Source organism: Vombatus ursinus, unplaced genomic scaffold (genome assembly GCF_900497805.2).
Source record: "Vombatus ursinus unplaced genomic scaffold, bare-nosed wombat genome assembly UNPS02010461.1, whole genome shotgun sequence".
In the NCBI taxonomy this organism is placed as follows: domain Eukaryota; kingdom Metazoa; phylum Chordata; class Mammalia; order Diprotodontia; family Vombatidae; genus Vombatus; species Vombatus ursinus.
The window spans coordinates 6,898,895-6,918,773 of NW_020950239.1; the positions used below are offsets into that span (position 1 = coordinate 6,898,895).

The 19,879-nt window shown below is 40.0% G+C and overlaps 1 pseudogene; it reads left to right on the top strand.

Moving 5' to 3' along the window:
• Positions 1 to 19,879, top strand: part of LOC114037619 — a 29,638-nt pseudogene that overhangs the window by 4,680 nt on the left and 5,079 nt on the right.

Consider the following 19,879-nt stretch of genomic DNA (forward strand, 5'->3'; position numbering starts at 1 on the left):
TCCTTCCTTCCTTCCTTCCTTCCTTCCTTCCTTCCTTCCTTCCTTCCCTCTTCTCCCTTCTTCCTTCTCTCTCTTCCATCCTCCTTTCTTTCCTTCGTGATTAGGACATTCTCTTTACCAAGGATGGCATCTTCTTTACAATTAGTCTTCAGGAAGTTCTAGAGCAATCAGAGGTCAAGTGACTTGCCCACGGTCATATCCTGTGGTGGAGATATCACTGTATCCCCATACCCAGGTGGTATGGATTAGATCCTATAGCCCAAGATTGACCTAGCTATGAGACCAGTTCTCTGTCCCCATTTTTTCCACACTGCTTTTATGTCTCACTTACAACAGGTGGTTAATAAATGCTTGTGCCTTTTCCTCAGAGATTCTCTTTCATTTATACTGTATATACCTAGCTTACTTATGTCTCTTCTTCATTAGAACATGGGCTCCTTGAGGATAGGAACTGTTTTGGTCTTTTCATGGGTATCCTTAGTATTTACCACTGTGGCCGGAACATAGTAAGTGTTCAATAAATGCTTGTTGAATGTCTTAATTGGATTGAACTAAATCTCACAGATGAAGAAACTGAACAGTTAGTAAGGTATGTCACTTCATTCATTCATTCATTCATTCATTCATTCATCAAGCTACAAGTAGTGGGCAGCCACTATAGCAGGTAGTATAACAATAATCCTGGGCAAGAAAGACCTGAGCTCAAATCCCGCCCCAGAAATTTACTAGCTGTGTGACCCCAGGCAAGTCACTTAACCTCTACTTGCCTCAGTTTCCTCAGATGTAAAGTAGGGATAATAATTACGCTTACCTCTCAAGGTTATTGTGAAGATAAACTAAGAGATGATATTTTCAAAGCTCTTAACACTGTGCCTGGCTTTATGTAAATGCTCACTATTATTATTATTATTATTTACTCAAGTGCCTACTCTATGCCAGGGACTTCGTTAGTAGCTCAGGATACAAAGTCCAAGATGAGTTAGTCCCTGTCCTTAAGGAGCTTATGTTCTATTTTTGTTATACCTGGAGCTAGAATTTAAGCTTTTTCCATTTCAAATCATATTAAATTTGGCTGAAGTTTGCTTGCTCATAATCATTACTTTGAAATTTTTCTGGGATTAACAATAGGAATGATGCCCACGATTGGCTTGGTGAACAAGGTTTGAGATCCAAAACCTTAAATGCCTTTCTTGCTGTGATGTCTGTTCCAGGGCCACCATTGCATTTGCTCAGTTCGTTCAAGAAGCCACATATGAAGCCACAATGTTCACCGCATTGGTTGAACAGATCGTCCACTATAGAGACAAATGCATGGCCAACATGCAGCTCCCTGAATGTTCATAGATGGCAGTGAGTGAATGAGGACTTCTTTTGCTTGCCCGTTTTCCCCCTGGAGGAAGGTGTCACAACAGCAAATGCCTTCTAGGATGTCCACAGCATATTACCTTGCTGTTTTTATACACATTGCTTCTACATTTATCATTGAAAAGGCACCTTCCCTGGGAAAGTTCTGTTCCATTTTGGGATGCCCCAGGAATAACTCTTTGCTATGGATGTGAAGCTTGCAACCCCTGTAGATACGCCGCAGAGTCTGTCTACACCATTGGGTGTGGGGGACACCTGGCAAACAGCCTCTCTTCCACTGACTAGTCAATATGCCTCAGCCCTTCCATCCTCATTTTTTTAAAGCACTTTATTGCTTTGTGGTTGTCGTTGTGACCCCATTTGGGGTTTTCTTGGCAAAGACACTGGAATGGTCTGCCATTTCCTTCTCTAGCTCATTTTAGAGATGAGGAAACTGAGGCAAATGGGGTTAAGGGACTTGCCCAGGGTCACACAGCTAGTAAGTGTCTAAGGCCAGATTTGAACTCAGAAAGATGAGTCTTCTTGACTTCAGGTCCAGCACTCTGTCCACAGCACCACCTAGCTGCACTTTATTGTTAGCAAAATGCAATTGTATTATTACTTTATTATTTATTGTTATTTAATAATATTATCTAGTTACTCCCAGTAATCCTGCAGGGTAGGCAGAATCAAAGGATCATAGCTTGAGAAGTTAGGGCCCAACTAGACCAGCTTCCTCATTTTATAGATGAGGAAACTGAGGCTAAGATATGTTAATGCTGTGTCCTGCTTACAGATAGTAAGGAAGCAGGGTCAGATGTCCAGTCCATATTGTCTGACTCGAATCCTAGTATTTTTTCTCCTCCCCAGTATTGTGCCTCCAGAAGGTCCCTATTCAAATGTTCCCTGGAAGGGAGTAGATGACACCATTAGCCACTGTCTGGCCCCCCCCCCCCCACTAAAATTGTTACCTTGTAAAGTGGGTATAGCACTGATGCATTGGAATAAAAGATAAGGACTGGGGAGGTAAGAAAGGATGGCAACACAGTGAGAGCCCCTGTCAGCAGTGAGGAGGCAGCATAAGACCTCTGGGTATTTGAATACTAGGGATGGGAGTTCTCAAAGGGAGGAAACCAGTGCCAGACCGGTGCAGGTAGAAAAAGAACAATTTTGCTTAGGCCCGACCCAAAGCATGGACTACTGTCCAACAAAGTAGAAAGATGGTGGCTTGGTGACACTGTGGACAGAGTACAGGGCCTGGAATTAGGAAGACCTGAGTTCAAACCCAGCTTCAAACACTTAGTAACTGAGTGACCCTGGATAAGTCACTTAACCTCTCTTTGTCTCAATTTTGTCACCTGTAAAATGGAGATAATAAAAGAACTTCCCTCTCAGGATTGTTGTGAGGATCAAATGAGATAATAATTCTAAAGCTAAGCACAGTGCCTGCACATAGTAAATGCTATATAATTATTAGCTATTACAATGACGACAATGATGATGATGATGGTGGTGGTGGTGGTGGTGATTGTCCTAACTGTTTATTGAATTGATTCCTCATCATCACGGGAAAGAAAGAAGAATTGGGTCCTTGGCTAATGTTTTTCTCTCTCTTGTTTAGGTCTAATGTCCTAACTGTTTATTGAATTGATTCCTCATCATCAGGGGAAAGAAAGAAGGATTGGGCCCTTGGCTAATGTTTTTCTCTCTCTTGTTTAGATCCATGTAATGCAGGATAAAATATGTGGGTAAAGGAACTTTCCAACAAGTACGGACTTTCAGAATGTTGCGCAAAAGATGCTTCCGGGAGACGATTGTGTTTCTTTCAACGCAAACATGCTGATGTCAGTTTTCTGACTCCTTTCCAAGTCCCAGATCCAGAGAAGGGGTGTCAGGAGTATGGAGAACATCAGGAAACTTTTCTAAATCAGTAAGGGATATTGTCACTAGAAAACCTCCCAGGAGAGGTGCCTTAGCCTTGATCTGACATTCAAGGACACTCACAAGGATTAAGCAGCCATCAGTTTTGAAAAAGGAAAGGGTTGTGTTTCCAGGTGTGAAAAGCGTGATTTGTTCTCAGTGACGTGACAATGATGATAAGATCTGCACAGGGGAAGAGCATGTCTGGAAGCATAGAAAGGTCATTTAACTCCAATCCTCTTCTAACCTAATGCAGGCTCTTCTCAGGATGATTGAGCTCTACCCTCCCTATCTGCTCAATGAATCAGAAAAAATGATATCATGCAGCTCTACTGTTGACTAAAACTGGAAAATTTCTTATTTTTTTTCTTCCCTCCCTTCCTCCCTCCCTCTCTCCCTTCCTTCCTTTCCCTTTCTTTTCTTCCTTCCTTTCTCTTAATTCCTTCCTTCTTTTCTTCTCTCCATCCCTCCATCACTCCTCCCTCCCTTTTTCCCCTCTCCCTCTCTTCCTTCCTTCTTTCTCTTATTTCCTTCCTTTCTTCACTCCCTCTCCCTCTTTCCTTCCTCACCCTTTCTATTCTTTCTTTCTTTCCTCCCTCCCTCCCTCCCTTCCTTCCTTCCTTCCTTCCTTCCTTCCTTCCTTCCTTCCTTCCTTCCTTCCTTTCTTCCTTCCCTTCAGATATATCTATGAAATAGCCAGACAGAACCCATTCATCTTTGCCCTCACACTCTTGTCTCTGGCTGCTCACTACAAAGAAGTCAGCGCTAGTTGTTGTCAAGAAGAAAACAAACATGAATGCTTCCACACAAAGGTATAGTATTTTTCTTTTCAGCTAAAATTAATAGCCTTCAAGTTCTTCAGTCTAAAATGATAAGTGTTAAACTACTTCTCATTTATGACACTATTTTTCTTGCTAATGCATCATGGCAAGACAACTGGATTTGGAGTCAGAGAACATGGGTTCAAATCCATTCTCTCCTATTTACTACTTACTTCATCTTGGACAAGTCATCTTTCCTCTTTGGATTTAAATTTCCCTGTATAGAAAATAAGGACGTTGTCCTCTCTGGTTGCCAGAGTTCTACATTTATTACTCTACAATCCCAATGGCTTGTTTCATTAGTCGATAAATCTATTGGCTGCCAGCTGCTGACCATATCTTCTTATGGTCTGAAATGAGCTTTGTGTGCCACAGACATTCATTTCCATTGACATTTTCTGGCTCCTATGTCCCTCTAAACTAGAATCAAACCCCAGGAAGCAGATAACTTGGGGGGAGGGGGTGGAAAGGTGACTATTCCATCTGTAGTCCTCAACTGCCCTTCCTATATGATTAACAGAAATGGCCAGGCCCTGCAGCAGAGGTGGTGAGCCAGACATAAATCATATGCCACAGTTAACATCTTTTTATGTGTCACTTTTCTAAGGCAAAATTCTAAGCATTTTCTGTGATTCTAATCAGATTTAGAATACCTTTATTTCTTTTTAATGAGAATAGAGAAATCTTATTTTGCATAAGAGGTAATAGGTAAAAGTTTCAAGTATGGATGATTTTTTTTGGTCTTTTGGTTACTTTGCCATATTTTCATCTTCCTCCTCCAGGCAACAATTATTGCAAATGATTGAAAAGAAATCTCTGCCAAGCAGCAAAACCTCTGTGGGGTATTGAGGCAATTTAGACCCAAAGGAGTGAAACTTCAGTGAGTTTTTGGTTTATGTCTCTGGTTTTCTTGTTTACATATAAATCTAACACTTCTCTCAATTCTTGATTTCTCCTCTTTAACAGCAGAGAGAAGGTGAAAGCAGATGCAGACAACTGGAGTACATGGGGGTTAAAGAGGGAGAGAGAAGACTAACATGAAGTACGGACTAGGGATGGTAGACATAAGAGGATACAGCTGGTATCAGAGGAGAGACAATGGGTTACCTCAGACCAATGTGCCATCTCTGATGTGAGGATCTTTCCAAAGAGGGGGGAGCTGCACTCTCTGAAGAGGAAGCAGCTGCTTGTTCTCCAAAAAAGGGATGATTTCAGTGAGAGATAACTGAGTTAAGGATTAGATGAATGTGATTAATGCCAACAGTTTTTGATAGATTTGTTTTTGCTGTAGGGAATGAGAAACTAGAGAGAAGGGAGAGGGTGTGTATAGTACAGAAATAGAGAAAAGGAGACAGAGATTTTGATCTCTTTAGCCAGATTCTTTAAAAAAAAGAATTATTTTATTTTTACAATTACATGTGAAAATTTTTAACATTCATTAAACAAACTCTTTTGAGTTCCAAATTTTCTCCCTCACTCCTTCCCCTCTTCCCTCCCTATGATGTTAAGCAATTTGATATATAGATTATATATGTCTTAGCCAGATTCCTAGACTTTGAAAGCTTCTCATTCAATGTAGCTTGAAGATTATGTGTATTTGGTATGATGATGTCTAATTAAAAAAACGATTGTATTTAAATGAATGGATCTATGTTATGTCCAGCCGATTGTAGGCAACAGTTCAGCCTATGCTAATGGTCTCCTTCCAGCACAATTTATTGGATGAGCTCAGCTGGGTATATTGTGGCCTCTACTCATAGTATGAGGGGTTGTCATCTGTCAGCACATGAGATTCTGAGTTTAATTCTAGTCTCTCTTTAAGTTAGCAAGTTGTTCCAGATAGCAAATATGCTTTGCTAAGTTTTCAGTAAGTACTAAATGTTTACTGTCAGCAGTGGATTTTGCATTAAAGGAAGATTTTCCCTTACATGCGATTGTGGTCTTCAGTTTTCATCTCTTCACATTTTAGTAGGGCCTTGATTCTCTCTTATTTAACCAATTCTAGGCTAAGAGAGGAAATTATTTTTGACATTTGCCCTGCATTGATCAGCAATATGGTATCGTGTGACTTGAACCCAAGGGTACCATTAGCAAAAAGTAATAAGAAATCTTTGCCTATAATAGGCAAGGTTTTGTTCTGATCTAACATTGGAGCCTAATGACAGCATTTATATCTTCAACCCATTTCATGAACATGCATGGTTTGCCTGCTTTTAGTGGACAGCGCCATCTACACTGAAGCATTACCTGCAAAGTGGGACAGATATTGTCAGTTTTGTTTGTACTGGTGTATCTTCCCTTCTTTTGATACCAGAACAGCAAGGAGTAGCACCCTGCTCTGTATCTTCTATGTCAAACCAATCATTATGAAAGTTTGGAGTAGGCTCCATCTCCTTTATTTCTTAGATTCCTAGGAGCAGTTGCATCACACAGGGGGCTACTAATCTGATCAGTGGTATGGCCAGGGCCCAATGGGTCATCATTTCAGGGCTCCTGCCAGGTCTCCACAGTGACGTTAGTGACCTCAGGCCACAAAGTCCTGCTATATATCATCCTTGGCTTGTGTTCCTTCCCATGACAGAGAGGATGGGTTGGGCTTTGATATTTTTAACAATAATAATAGTCTTCCCAGCTGTAAGCCCTCTGTCCCTCCATTGCACCCCTTAGCTGGCATTGTTGTTGTCATCATTGATATTATTGGCCAACAGCTACATTAACAAAGCAATGTAGATTTTACCACCTGTCCTGTTTCAAATAACTTTCGTGTTTTATTTAATTAATCAACCAATATTTATTGATTGTCTTCACAGGAAAGTTGTGGAAATCAGCCAAAAATTCCCCAAGATTGACTTTAAAGAACTTGACATACTCTTGAAAGGTATTCCGACCATGATCGATGGGTGCTGCCAAGGGGATGTAGTTCACTGTTTCCATAGTGAGGTAAATAGTCACTAACAACACATGTATTTTGGAGAACAATGTTTTCCTTGGTTTGAGACAGCCATCTTCTGCCAAGTAAGGGAAACCTTGGTGGTCTGCTGGGGCCTGGGCCAACCATGGGGTGCTTATTGCTGTGTAGACTTGTGATTCTTCCTCTTCATGTCCTTCCATGCTTTGAAACAGCTTGTATTTTATGGCAGCTTGTGGACTATGTTTACGGGAATGCCATTCACCAAGGAAGGAGTTTCATCAAGGGGCAGATAGCAAACCCTCCATGACTTAGTAGGTAAATCCTGAGGAGTTCTGAAGCTCAGAAAAGTTAAGTGACTTATTCAGGGTCACATAGCTAGTAAATGACAGAGATAAGATTCAAATCCAGGTCTCCATGACTCCAAGTCCAACACTATATACTATGCCATGCTGTCTCTATCGGTTGGATTTCATATATAGTTAAATCTTTATCAAATAAGACTTTACTAACTTGGAATTTTGGTAAATTACAACAGGCTAGGGAGAAAGTTTCCCTTTGGTTAGCAAACCCTCCCCCTAAAAGTCCTAGAAATAAAAAAAATATTTAAAATTATTTATTTAATAATTAGCATAACAATTAATGAAAATATTGCTCTTAAATTTTTAAGATTATCAATTTAAATACTGCTAATTTCAAATCATTCTTTTCTATTCATGAATGAAATTTCCTAGGTAACATTTTGTTAGCCTGCTTGGAGTTGCTGTCTGTACCAGAAAGTCCGAAAGCTGCACATGTTCCAAATTTTTTCTATAATTTGGTCTTTTCAAATAATATAAACAGATTGCTTTTAAACTGAATTGGGCATTCAAAGAGAGTGTTTATTGAAGCTTGCATTCCAAAAAGTTGAACTATGTAAGAAAATAATGTCATACATAGAACTATATTGTGAGCTCTTTCTCTGATAACTTTTCATTGGGCAGCACTATTGAAATGCCTTAGTCTCAAAGAGACAAGCATGCTATGTTGGAAAGTGCTGGTCTTGAGTGAGGAAAGATCTGACTTCAAAACTCAGCTCTTCTCCTTGTTAACACATCACTTCATTTCTCTATAACTCAGTTCTCTCAGCTAGAACAGGAGGATCTTAATACTTATACTATTTGTCCTCATAGCATTTTGTAAGCTTGAAACAGCTGTTATATTATCCAAGCTCACAAAGAATCAGTCCATGTGAAAGAAAGCCCTCTGAACCCTAGATAATAATATAACCTGTCAACGGAGGGCAAAGCTAGTTGTATCTCGAATGAAATCAGTGTGAGAATTGTTATTGTTGTTTGTCCTTCATTTTCTTTTTTTGGGCGAGGCAATTGAGGTTAAATGACTTGCCCAGGGTCACACAGTTATTAAGTGTCTAGTGTCTGGTCTGAGACTGGATTTGAACTCAGGTCCCGTGCTCCATCCACTGCACCACCTAGCTGCCCCCGCTTTTTGTCCTTCATTTTCAAAGAGAATCAGTGACATCATGGGGTGATGTCTTGACTCGTGGATGACTTGTATGAGATACTTAGTAAATGATAGAAACGTTAGACCAAAATATTGTTCTTATCTGTTGTGGAAATGGATCTCCATTAAGGTCATGGGATTCCAACATTTCTGAGGCTTAGGAGGGCAATAATGAAAAAAACTAGCAAATCGGCTTTCCTGTAATTCAGAATTGTTGGAAATTTAGGAGATGTGTTTCTTCTTAAATTGCGCCATTACGAGTTCTGAGGAATAAAGCCCACCTCAAGTCAAGAATCCTCTCATTATGGAGTTAAAACCAGAACTTCTGTAGCCATTAAATAGGAGACCTATTGATTCAATAATTTCCAGATGATAGTCACAGGCTCACCTTACTCACAGGCTATGCTTATGAAAGGAAATCAAACAAATGAGACAAATATGAAAAGTAATTTCTGTTTGACCTTATATAGGCCAAGATCATAAACTACATCTGTTCAAAACCAGACTCCATCTCCAGCAAAATTAGAGACTGTTGTCAACTCACAGTACCCCAGAGGGGTGAATGCGTCTTTGTTCACTCAGATAGTGGTGGTAAACCAGAGGATTTATCTCTAAGAGCAGAGATCTTTATAGAAGGGGATGATGTTTGCCAACATCTGCATGAACACAAAGATAACTTCCTGGCTGAGTAATGTAACTTTACTAACTCTTAAAATGAACATAGAAAACAACTCAAGAAAATCTCACCAGCTTGTATTAAATTGGATGGGAAAAAGGGGTGGGTGGGAAACCAATTGAGAGAATGGCAGATTTTTAAAGAAATCAAGTTATGTTGGGGTGGACAACATAGTATAATAGAAAAATCATTAACTCAGGAGTTGGATGACCTGGATACAAGTCCTGCTTCTGCTATCTGTGTGACCTTGAGTAAGTCACTTAAGTTGGTCTGAAAATGAGGATTTTGGACTAGATGGTATCTGAGACTATATACCAGTGCAATGATCCTATGTTGCGTTCCCATACACGAAACGATTCCAACCAAATAATCTCCCCCCACAATTGCCAAAATGAAGCTTTATTAGATTTGTTTTAATAGCTAGAAAAGTTTCATTTGTAATTGGTAATCATAATAGCTAGCATAAGGTAGTGCTATAAGGATGATTTGCAAAGCTCTTTACAAATATTATCTCATTTGTGAACTGATCCAACCATTCTGGAAAGCAGTTTGGAACTATGCCCAAAAGGCAACCAAACTGGGCATACCCTTTGATCCAGCAATACCATTACTAGGTCTGTATCCAAAGAGATCATAAAAAAGGGAAAAAGACCCACATATACAAAACTACTTATTTCAGCTCTTTTCATGGTAGCAAAGAATTGGAAATTGAGGGGATGCTCATCAATTGGGGAATGGCTGAACAAGTTGTGGTATATGAATGTAATGGGATACTATTGTGCTATAAGAAATGATGAGCAGGCGGATTTCAAAAAAACCTGGAAAGACTTAAATGAACTGATGAGTGAGCTGAGTGAAGTGAGCAGAACTGGGAGAACACTGTACATAGTAACAGCAACATTGTGTGATAATCAACTTTGATTAACTTAGCTCTTCTCAGCAATACAATGATCCAAGACAATTCCAAAAGACTCATGACGGAAAATGCTATCCACATCCAAAGAAAGGACTATGGAGTCTGAATGCCGAGCGAAGCACACTATTTTCACTTTTTGTTTGTTTGTTTTGGCGGTTTCCTCTTTTGTTCTGTTTCTTCTTTCACAACGTGACTAATGTAGAAGTATGCTTTAAAAAACTTGGGGCAGCTAGGTGGTGCAGTGGATAGAGTACCGGCCCTGGATTCAGGAGGACCTGTGTTCACATCAGGCCACAGACACATAATACTTAATAGATGTGTGACCATGGGCAAGTTACTTAACCCCATTGTCTAACCACAAAAAAAAAAACCTCAAATATTATCTTATTTGCTCTTTACAAAAATATCAGGAAGTAGGTACTATTATCCTTATTTTGCAGATGAAGAAACTGAGTCAAAGAAAGGTTAGATGACTCACCCACGGTCACAGAGCTAGTAAGTGTCTGAGGCCAAATTTGAACTCAGATTTTCTTATATCCAAATCTAGTGCTCTGTCCACTGCACCACCTAACAGACTTATGAACTATTTTTTTCTTTTTCTTTTTGGAATTATTATTTTATTTTTCCCCAGTCATATGTAAAAACAAATTTTAACATTCGTTTTTAGAACTTTGAGTTCCAAATTTTCTCCTTTCCTCCAACCCCCCCTCCCATTGAGAAGGCAAGCAATTCCTTATAGATTATACATGTGTCATCATGCAAAACATTTCCATATTAGTCCTGTTGTGAAAGAAAACGTAGACCAAAAATAAAAAAAAAGCTTAAGAAAAATAAAGACAGTTAAAAAAGTATGCTTCAGTCTGCATTTAGACACCATCAGCTCTTTCTCTGGTGATGGATAGCATTTTTCATTATAAGTCTTTTAGAGTTGTCTTGGATCGTTGTATTGCTGAGAATAGCTAAGTCATTTACAGCTGGTGATCTTAAAATATTGCTATTACTTTGTACACAGTATGTGTCACTTTGTATCAGCTCACATAAGTCTTCCCAGGTTTTACTGAGAGCATCCTGCTCATCATTTCTTACAGCACAATGGTATTCCATCACAATCATATACCACAATTCCTTCATCCATTCCCCAATTGATGGACATCGCCTCATTTTCCAATTCTTTGCCAGCAGAAGAATTGCTATAAATATTTTTGCACATATATGTCTTTTTCTTTTTTTTTAAATCTCTATGGGGATACAGACCTAGTAGAGGTATTGCTAGGTCAAAGGGTATGCATGGTTTTATAGCCCTTTGAGCATAGTTCCAAACTGCTTTACAGAATGTTGAATCAGTTCACAATTCCACCAACAGTGCATTAATGTCTCATTTTTCCCACATCCCCTCCAACATTTATCATTTTCCTTTTCTGTCCTGTTAGCCAATCTAATAGATATGAGGTAGTACCTCAGAATTGTTTTAATTTGCATTTCTCTAATCAACAGTGAATTAGAGCATTTTTTTCATATGGCTATAGATAGCTTTGATTATTTCATCTGAAGACTGTTCATATCTTTTGATCATTTATCAATTGGGGAGTGGCTCTTATTTTTTATAAATTTGATTCAGTTCTCTATATGTTTGAGAAAAGAAGCCTCTATCAGAGAAACTTGCTTCGATATTTTTTCCCACAGTTACTATTGCTAATTGTATTTCCCTCCATGCTATCCCCAGTCCTGTTTATTCTATTCTCTCTCTTTTTTCACCTTGTCCCTTCCCAAAAGTGTTTTGCCTCTGACTACCCCTCCCCCAATTTGCCTCCCTTCTATCTTTCCACCCTTCCCTGCCCCTTCTCTTATCTTCTTCACCTCCTACTTTCCTGTAGGTATGATAGATTTCTACACCCAATTGAGTATGTATGTTATTTCCTCTTTGAGCCCACTCTGATGAGAGTAAGGTTCACTCACCCTTCTTTACCTTTCCCCTCTTCCCCTCCACTGTAAAAGCTTTTTCTTGTTTCTTTTATTTGAGATAATTTACCTCTTTCTACCTCTCCCTTTCCCTTTCTCCCAGTACATTCCTCTCTCACCCCTTAATTTAATTTTTTTAGATATCATCCTTTCATATTCAACTCATACCTTCAGTATTTTGTTGTGTGTGTCTCCTTTATCAAGCTGTTGACTTGTTTTTCGTGATTTTCTTGCATCACTCTCATTTCTCTACCCAATTTTTCCTTTACCTCTCTTACTTGATTTTCAAAATCCTTTTTGAGCCCTTCAATGGCCTGAGACCAATTCATATTTTTCTTGGAGGCTTTGGATGTAGGAGCTGTGGCTTTGTTATCTTCTTCTGAGTATGCATCTTGATCTGCCTTGTCACAACTGTAACTTTCTATGGTCAGAATTTTTTTCTGTTGTTTGCCCATTTTCCCAGCCTATTTCTTGATTTTTAACTCTTTATTAAAGTGGGGCTCTGCTTCCAGGGTGGAGGGTGAACTGTCCCAAGCTTCAGGGAGAAGTTTTGTGCAGCTGTTTTCAGAGATACTTCTGGGGACCTGTAATTTTCAGTTCTTCCAAGGTGGTATGATCTAAGGAGAGATGTGTTTACTACTCTTCTGGCCTGTGCTCTGGTCTGTGAGTGACCATAAGCACTCTCTTCTGCCCTGGAACTGTGACAGGGCTCCTTGTTCCACTATGGTCCATGAGCTCTGCTATGCTAGTGCTCCTCCTTATCCTGGGACTGCCATCAAGGACTGTGACCCAGATCCTGCTATGGGAAAAGCAATAGAATCCTGCTTCAGTGGTAGCAAAGAGATCCCTGTAAATTCCTTCTGATCAGTTGTTCAATCCCCTTACCCTCTGTGGGCTAAGAGCTCCAGAGGCAGTCAATGTCACTGCTGATTCAGTGATTCCAAAGGACTGCTCCTGATTTGCTGGTGGCCCGGTCTGTGCTGGCACTATCTGTCCTGGACTGTGCTCCACTTTCACCCAGGTATGGCACATCTTACCAGCTGACCTTCTAAGTTGTCTTTGCCTGGGGAATTATTTCATCTTGTCCTTTTGTGGGTTTTGGGGAGAGCTCAGGTGAGTTGCTGTCCTTTCTCCACCGTCTTGGCTCTACCCATGTAAGACTTATGAAATCTAATTAATAATGCTAATACAAGTGAAATGGAATTTCTCTTAAACAGGTTAAATATCCCTTCTGCAATTTTGTTTCTATTCTTGAATTTCCTAAGAAATCCTCCTTTTCTCCCTCAATAATATTTGAACTGGCTAAGTCAACTCCTGCTCACTACAGGTAAAATGACATCAAACTCCAAATTAGTGAAGAGGGACCAAAAATTTTGGTTAGTGGTGATGGTGAGCTATAAGAGACATGGCAGAAGGTGGTCATATCACCTCTTAGAATTCATTATAGCCAAAGAAAGAATGCTGTGCATGGTTGTGTGCCCAGGACTTAAGGAAAGTTGATTTCTTCTCTGAATGGCTGCACTGCTTAGTTTCAACTCCACCAATCAAGAAGTCCTTCATACCTTGTAAGCAACTTGAAGGCAGGAACTGTCTTTCTTTTTTTATTTATTACATTCTCAGTGCTTAGCACAGTGTCCTGCATATAGTAGGTGCTTAGTATATATTTATTGGATTGGATTTCAAAATAGTTGAAAGAAATGCTCCAGCATTGTCTTTCTTGTCTCGCTGATGCATAATCTTCCCTTGCCTATCCAATCATTTACCAACATCCATCAATTCTCCTTTCCATTTTCTTCAGTCAGCCACATTCCCTGGAGTACTAATCTGGGCCATGTTTCATTATGGCATGAATGGCACGTTAGGATCTTGACAGCTATACCTAAGGAGTACATGAGCGGGTCCATCCCACAAAGGCAGAAAAGCTTTAAATATGGGGCCTCCAAGTAATTGCAGCCTGTCTTCTGACGAACAGCCTGGATGAGTTTGTAGAGGTTTAACCACAGGCTGGACTTAGGGTAGTAAAATGGCCTACCACAGTGACTCACAAGGGTGAGCCATTGTGTTGTGATCAGCATTGGTGGAGGAGGTATGCTAATGAAAATGTGGATGCTTGAAGTGTCATGGAGTGATCAGACCACGTTGCATCTTCTTGAGTATTCTAATAAGAGGAGGAATCAAGTTGTTAGAATCACAGGAGTAGGGATAGGAATGAGACTCCCAAATAGGTATATTCTCTTCACTGATGCAGATCTTGACACTTTTTCTGCCACCTTGAGTCTTAGAATTGCCTGGATCCCCAAAAGGTTAAGCAACTTGGCCAAGGTCCCACAAAAATATGGGCTTATGTTCATTTTATGCAATTAGTAAAGTGTGAAAATTAACATGCTTTATTCCCTCATTCATACAGCTTAATGTACAAAAATATCTCACAGGTTTCTGTATGAATATTTAAGATGACATCCAGGGTTTCCTCTTACAGTGCTTTTAAGCATAGTTGAGATGTATGAAAAACTACTGGATAGATGCCGCAAAACAGAAAACCCCAAAGAATGCTATGGCCACCGGGTAGGTACCACAGAATAATCAGTGAATCAATGAAATGATTGCTACATCAAAGTTTAGACTATAATTTTCCTTGGCCATATTGGTTTGTTTCCTCTGCCAACAAGACTCACTTTCCAAGCCACTACTATCATCCCTCCATACTGATGGAAACAGCATAGGGTCAGGAGAAGGCATCAGAACTTACTCCATTGACTTCTTTGGGAATTTCTTCCTTTGACTTAGAATTTTGGCTGAAGAAAGAAAAACAAAGCTGTAATGGAAAAAAGTTTACATTTGTAACCTTGGCTTCAAGCCTGCTGCATTTGCCTCACAATCTCCTCATTGGTGGAGGGAATGATGACTCAATAACGAGCTGGCACATGAGCTTGAGAGAGGAGAGACCTTCTTCCTTCTTCCTCCTTTAAGAGAGGGCACATGTGATTCCAGACTGTCTTAAGAGAAAAGCCCGTGGAGAAATAACAGATTTTGTAAATCAGTGGTCTGCCTTTCAAAGCCTGTTCTCTCTCTCTCCATGGGTCTCTCTCTTAAGAGAATATGGAGGGGCAGCTACATGGCACCATGGATAGAGCACTGGCCCTGGAGTTAGGAGGACCTCAGGTCAAATCCAGTCTCAGACATTTACTTAGCTGTGTGACCCTGGACAAGTCACTTAATCTCAATTGCTTCAAAAAAAAAAGAATGTGGAATCATACCTGTTCTGTCTCAAAGTGGGAATACTGTCTCTCCTCTCCCATTCTCAAATGGTAACCACTCAGCTCAGGCAGGCATGTGGTATTGAGTCACCACTCTCCACCAATGAGGAAAGTGTCATGCTTGGAGTCAGGAATAAACATTTCAACCATTTTCCAATGGGTGGTAATTTGAGTAAGATTCATCCCCCAGGACTTTTTCTCTAGTGAACCTCATGTAGCTATTTGGCTAACCTATTACCCACCCAAATTAAATATCCATAAAAATAACCCTGTTTATTTTTAGGAAGAAGAATTCCTAAGGGTACCAGCAGAAACCCAGGCCATTGCAAAACTGGAGTGTGGCTATTTCCAGACACTAGGCAAAGAAGGCTTCCTTAATCAGTAGGTGTCTGTGACTTAACTTAATTAATAAAATCCCATTTAGCTTTCTGAATCCTTTATAACCTGGATCCTTCCCACCTTTGCAGTCTTCTTACACCTTACTCCTCTTCATGTATTCTGCAATCCAGTCACACTGGGGCCTTGTTGTTCTTTGGAAAAGATGTGCCATCTCCAGACTTGGGGCATTTGCTCTGGCTCTTTCCCACTCCTGGAATTCTCTCCCTTTATGTCTGTGCCTCCCAGTTTCCCTTCCAGTCCCAGCTAAAATCCCACCTTCAGCAAGAAGCCTTTCCTGGGCCACCTTTGTCTCAGCTTTTCCACTGAGGTTTATTTGGTTTAGATCCAATTTATCTGATATAGCTCTTCTATGCACATAGTTTTTGCATAGTGTCTCTCCCTTTAGACTTTGGGGTCCTTGAGGGCAGGAACACTAGTTTTTGCCTTTCTTGGATCCTGAATGTTTAGCACAGTGCCTGGCACATAGGAGGCACCTAAAAATTCTTGTTGACTTGATGCCTCCTGGCTTTTCTGGTTTCCTCCAGGTCTCAGTTAAAATCTCACCTTCTGCAAGAAGCCTGCCCACCCCCACACCCCAATGTTGGTGCCTTCTCTTTTAGATTATTTCCAATTTATCCTGTACAGAGCTTGTTTATATATGGCTGTCTGCACGTTGTTTCCTTCATTAGACTGTGAGCTCCTTGAGGGCAGGGCCCATGCTTTTTTTTTTTTTTTTGCATCTCCAGCTTTTAGCATAGTGCCTGGCACATAGTGGCCTCTTAATAAATGTTATTTGACTGATTGACTAAAAACAAATACCATACACTGTGTGAAGAGATTACTTCCATTAGGCTTAGTTTATTTTTCAAACACAGTATAGCCACAACAGAGTCTTTGCCCATTATACTTTTCTTTGGAACTTATGTTCTATTTTGTATTATAAATATAAATCTTTTGCCTTTTTTACTAAACCAGGAATTTTAAATCTCTTTTGTGTCATGTCCCTTTTGGTCTGGTGATGAAGTCTGTTGACCCCTTCTCAGAAGAATATTTTTAAATACATAGAATAAAATACCTAGGCTTACAAAGGCACCCAATTATATGGAATTAAAGTTGTGTACATGAATATACACACATGCATACATGTATATACATATATAAACAATGCATACACATACATTTATATGTGTATTTATACGTGTATATGTGTGTATATATGTGTTGTATATATACATACACATATCTATCCATCTGTCTATCTATCTATCTATCTATCTATCTATCTATCTATCTGTCTGTATACACACATATAGAGAGAGCTGTCCAAAAACTAAACTGATTGCTTCAGAGAGTAGGAGGTCTTCCATTCTGGAATTTTCCAAGCAGAGACTTGATAGACCAGAGATATTGTAGAGAATGACAAAAAGGGATCCCAAATTTCATTGAGTCAGGATAAACCTTCACCTATCTTTCACTATAATATTATTTTATTAAAAAGTCAGAAATATCACATGAGATTATATTTATAAAGCTCTTAACACTGTGCATGGCACATAGTAGGCACCTAAAACAAGTTTATTCTATTCCCTTCCCTCTTCCCTTTCCTTTCCAAAGTTATGGATAAAATTTTTTTAAGTATAATTTATCTCAATGTGCTGTGGAGTGATTAGAAGAACAATATAAATGCAATTTAATTTAATCCTTTTTGGGCAATGTTTGTTAAGTATCTGTTATGATGTAGGCACTTTGCTAGGGTACAAGGTTATACAAAGATAAAACCATTCCTGCCCTGAAGGAGCTTCCATTCTGCTGGGTGGAGAGTGGTAGAATACAACAGCTAAAGAGATGTTGCATATTCATATATATGTAAATATATGTACATATATGCTATATATGCACACATAATATATATATAATATACATACATACAAATATACACATAATTATTTAACAGAGAGAACATTGACAGTTAGAGGTACCAGGAAAAGCTGTAGAAGGGAGCCCATGAGTTGAACCTGGAAGAAAGTCAGAGTTTCTAAGAAGTGAAGGTGAAGATTTGCAGTTGAGCCATAGGGGATAACCTGTACAAAGGTGGGGGTACAGGAGATGGAATCTTGAATTTGGGGAACACCTTTTCTGATTTGGGAAGTTTGTCTGGAATGCAGAGTATTCCCCCACATGTAGGGGAATTATGTGAAATAAGGAAGGAAAGGCAAGTTGTGTCAGTCTGTTGTGGGCTTTAAATGTCAATTAGAAGAGTTTGTATTTTGCTCTGGAGGGAACAGGGAGTCCTTGGAGGTTCTTGAGCAGAGGAGTGACTTCCAAAAGCATTCTTCTGCTTTTAGAAGATGATTTTCATGGCTGAATGGAAGATAGATAAAAGAAGGAGGAGAGTGGAAGCTAAAATCTAAGCTAAGAATGGAGACTATTTCAACAGTCCAAGTTTGGGGAGACAAACAAGTAAAAGGGCTCAAAGAGACATTGTAAAGTTCAAAGTGAGCAATGGAAACCAAGGACGGGAAAGGATCAAGAATAAGCACGTGAGCAAGTGTCAAAGGCTGCCGAAAGTGAAGATAAGAATGCAGGAAAGGTCATTGGATTTAGTAAGAAGTCATCAAAAATGGTGGAGAAAGCAGATGCAACAGAAGGGCAGATAAGGAAGCCAGATTGAAAGACTGAGTGGACAACCAGGAAGTGGAAGTAGTGAATGTAAAACTTCTTTTGAGAAGTTTGTCATTGAAAAGGAACGAAAAGCTAAGATGAAACTTGAGGTGTAGCAGGTTCAAAATGAGCCCATTTAGGATTGGGGCAGGTAGGGGTCAGAGTGGATGGAATGCCTATTCTGGAGTCAGGAAGACCTGAGTTCAAATCGGGCCTCAGGCACTTCCTAGCTGTGTGACCCTGGACAAGTCACTTAACCCCATTTGCCTCAGTTTCCTCATCTGCAAAAATGAGCTGGAGAAAGAAATGGCAAACCACTCCAGTGTCTTGGCCAAGAAAGCCGCCCAAATGGAGTGGCAAAGAATTGGACGTGACTTAAGTGACTGAACAACAGTAAATGAGGACAGGAGAGACCTATTGTTATTGTCGGAGTTAATTGTTCCCGGTGCACACAGAGTGCTCAGACCAGCCAAAAAGAACCAGTTTGCTGTTGAGAGCTGCTTGCTCTCAGCTGAGTCTGGACAAGGAATATCTGATAGACCTTGAATGTGCCAGAAAGAAGAGACAGAAGTACAGGGTAGTGACGGACATGGCCACAGGTGTGAAAAGGAGAAGGAATGGGGCAAGCACCTATTGACGTCCTTCAGCCTGTAGCTAAGGGACAGATGCCAGGTCCACAGCAGTCACGTGCGGGAAAACATCAACTCCATCTGATCCAGAGATCAATAATCACTTATTCCCTTAGCTATCTTCTTTTCCTCACCAAAAAAGCACCTCCACTGTCACCTCAAGAGCTCATCTCTCACCACCAGAAGCTTGCTGCACCTTTTACTCAATGCTGTCCCCTGGGGGAAAAGTGACAATTTGCCCGTATTGACAATGCAGTAAGCACCCCATGCTCTTATTACCAATATTTCATTTATAAAAAGCCAGAACCCATCTGATTCTCAGCTTTGCGGTAAAAGAAGAAAGATGGAGATTTATGGTTCCCAGCCTGGGTTGCACAGACCTCCTGGGCACTTGAGAAGCTTATCACGGAACAGCATTTTTGGTATACCCTTGGAAAAGAAAAATTAATACTTTATTCTTTATATGTGTATGCATACTAAATTCTAGAATTTATTTTCTTTCATAAATGCTTTTTGACTGACTGACTAAGGGACCTGGCAAAGTTTACTGAAAGCCAATGGGATATGAGAATCAAGAAAGATGCAGACTCACCCAAACAGATGACTAACTCCCTGCCAGCAGCAGAATAGGCACACTTTGCCCCTTTCCAGGTGATACTTCCTGTTTTCCTCACAGAAAGTGGAAACATTTAATTTTTCTATGAGTCTGTCCCACCATCCCCTCTTCCTTCCCATCAAAATGGGGAAAATGCCCCCAAGATTTTCTTGGAGAGAAATTCCCTAAAGCCCTAAGTTGTGATGTGAGGCTAGAAAGAAAGGTAATTACTTCTGGGTATTTTGCTCCAACATCCATTTTTCTGTGAGCTTTTCCTGGAACTCATTTCCCTTATCTGTGAAAAGAGGAATT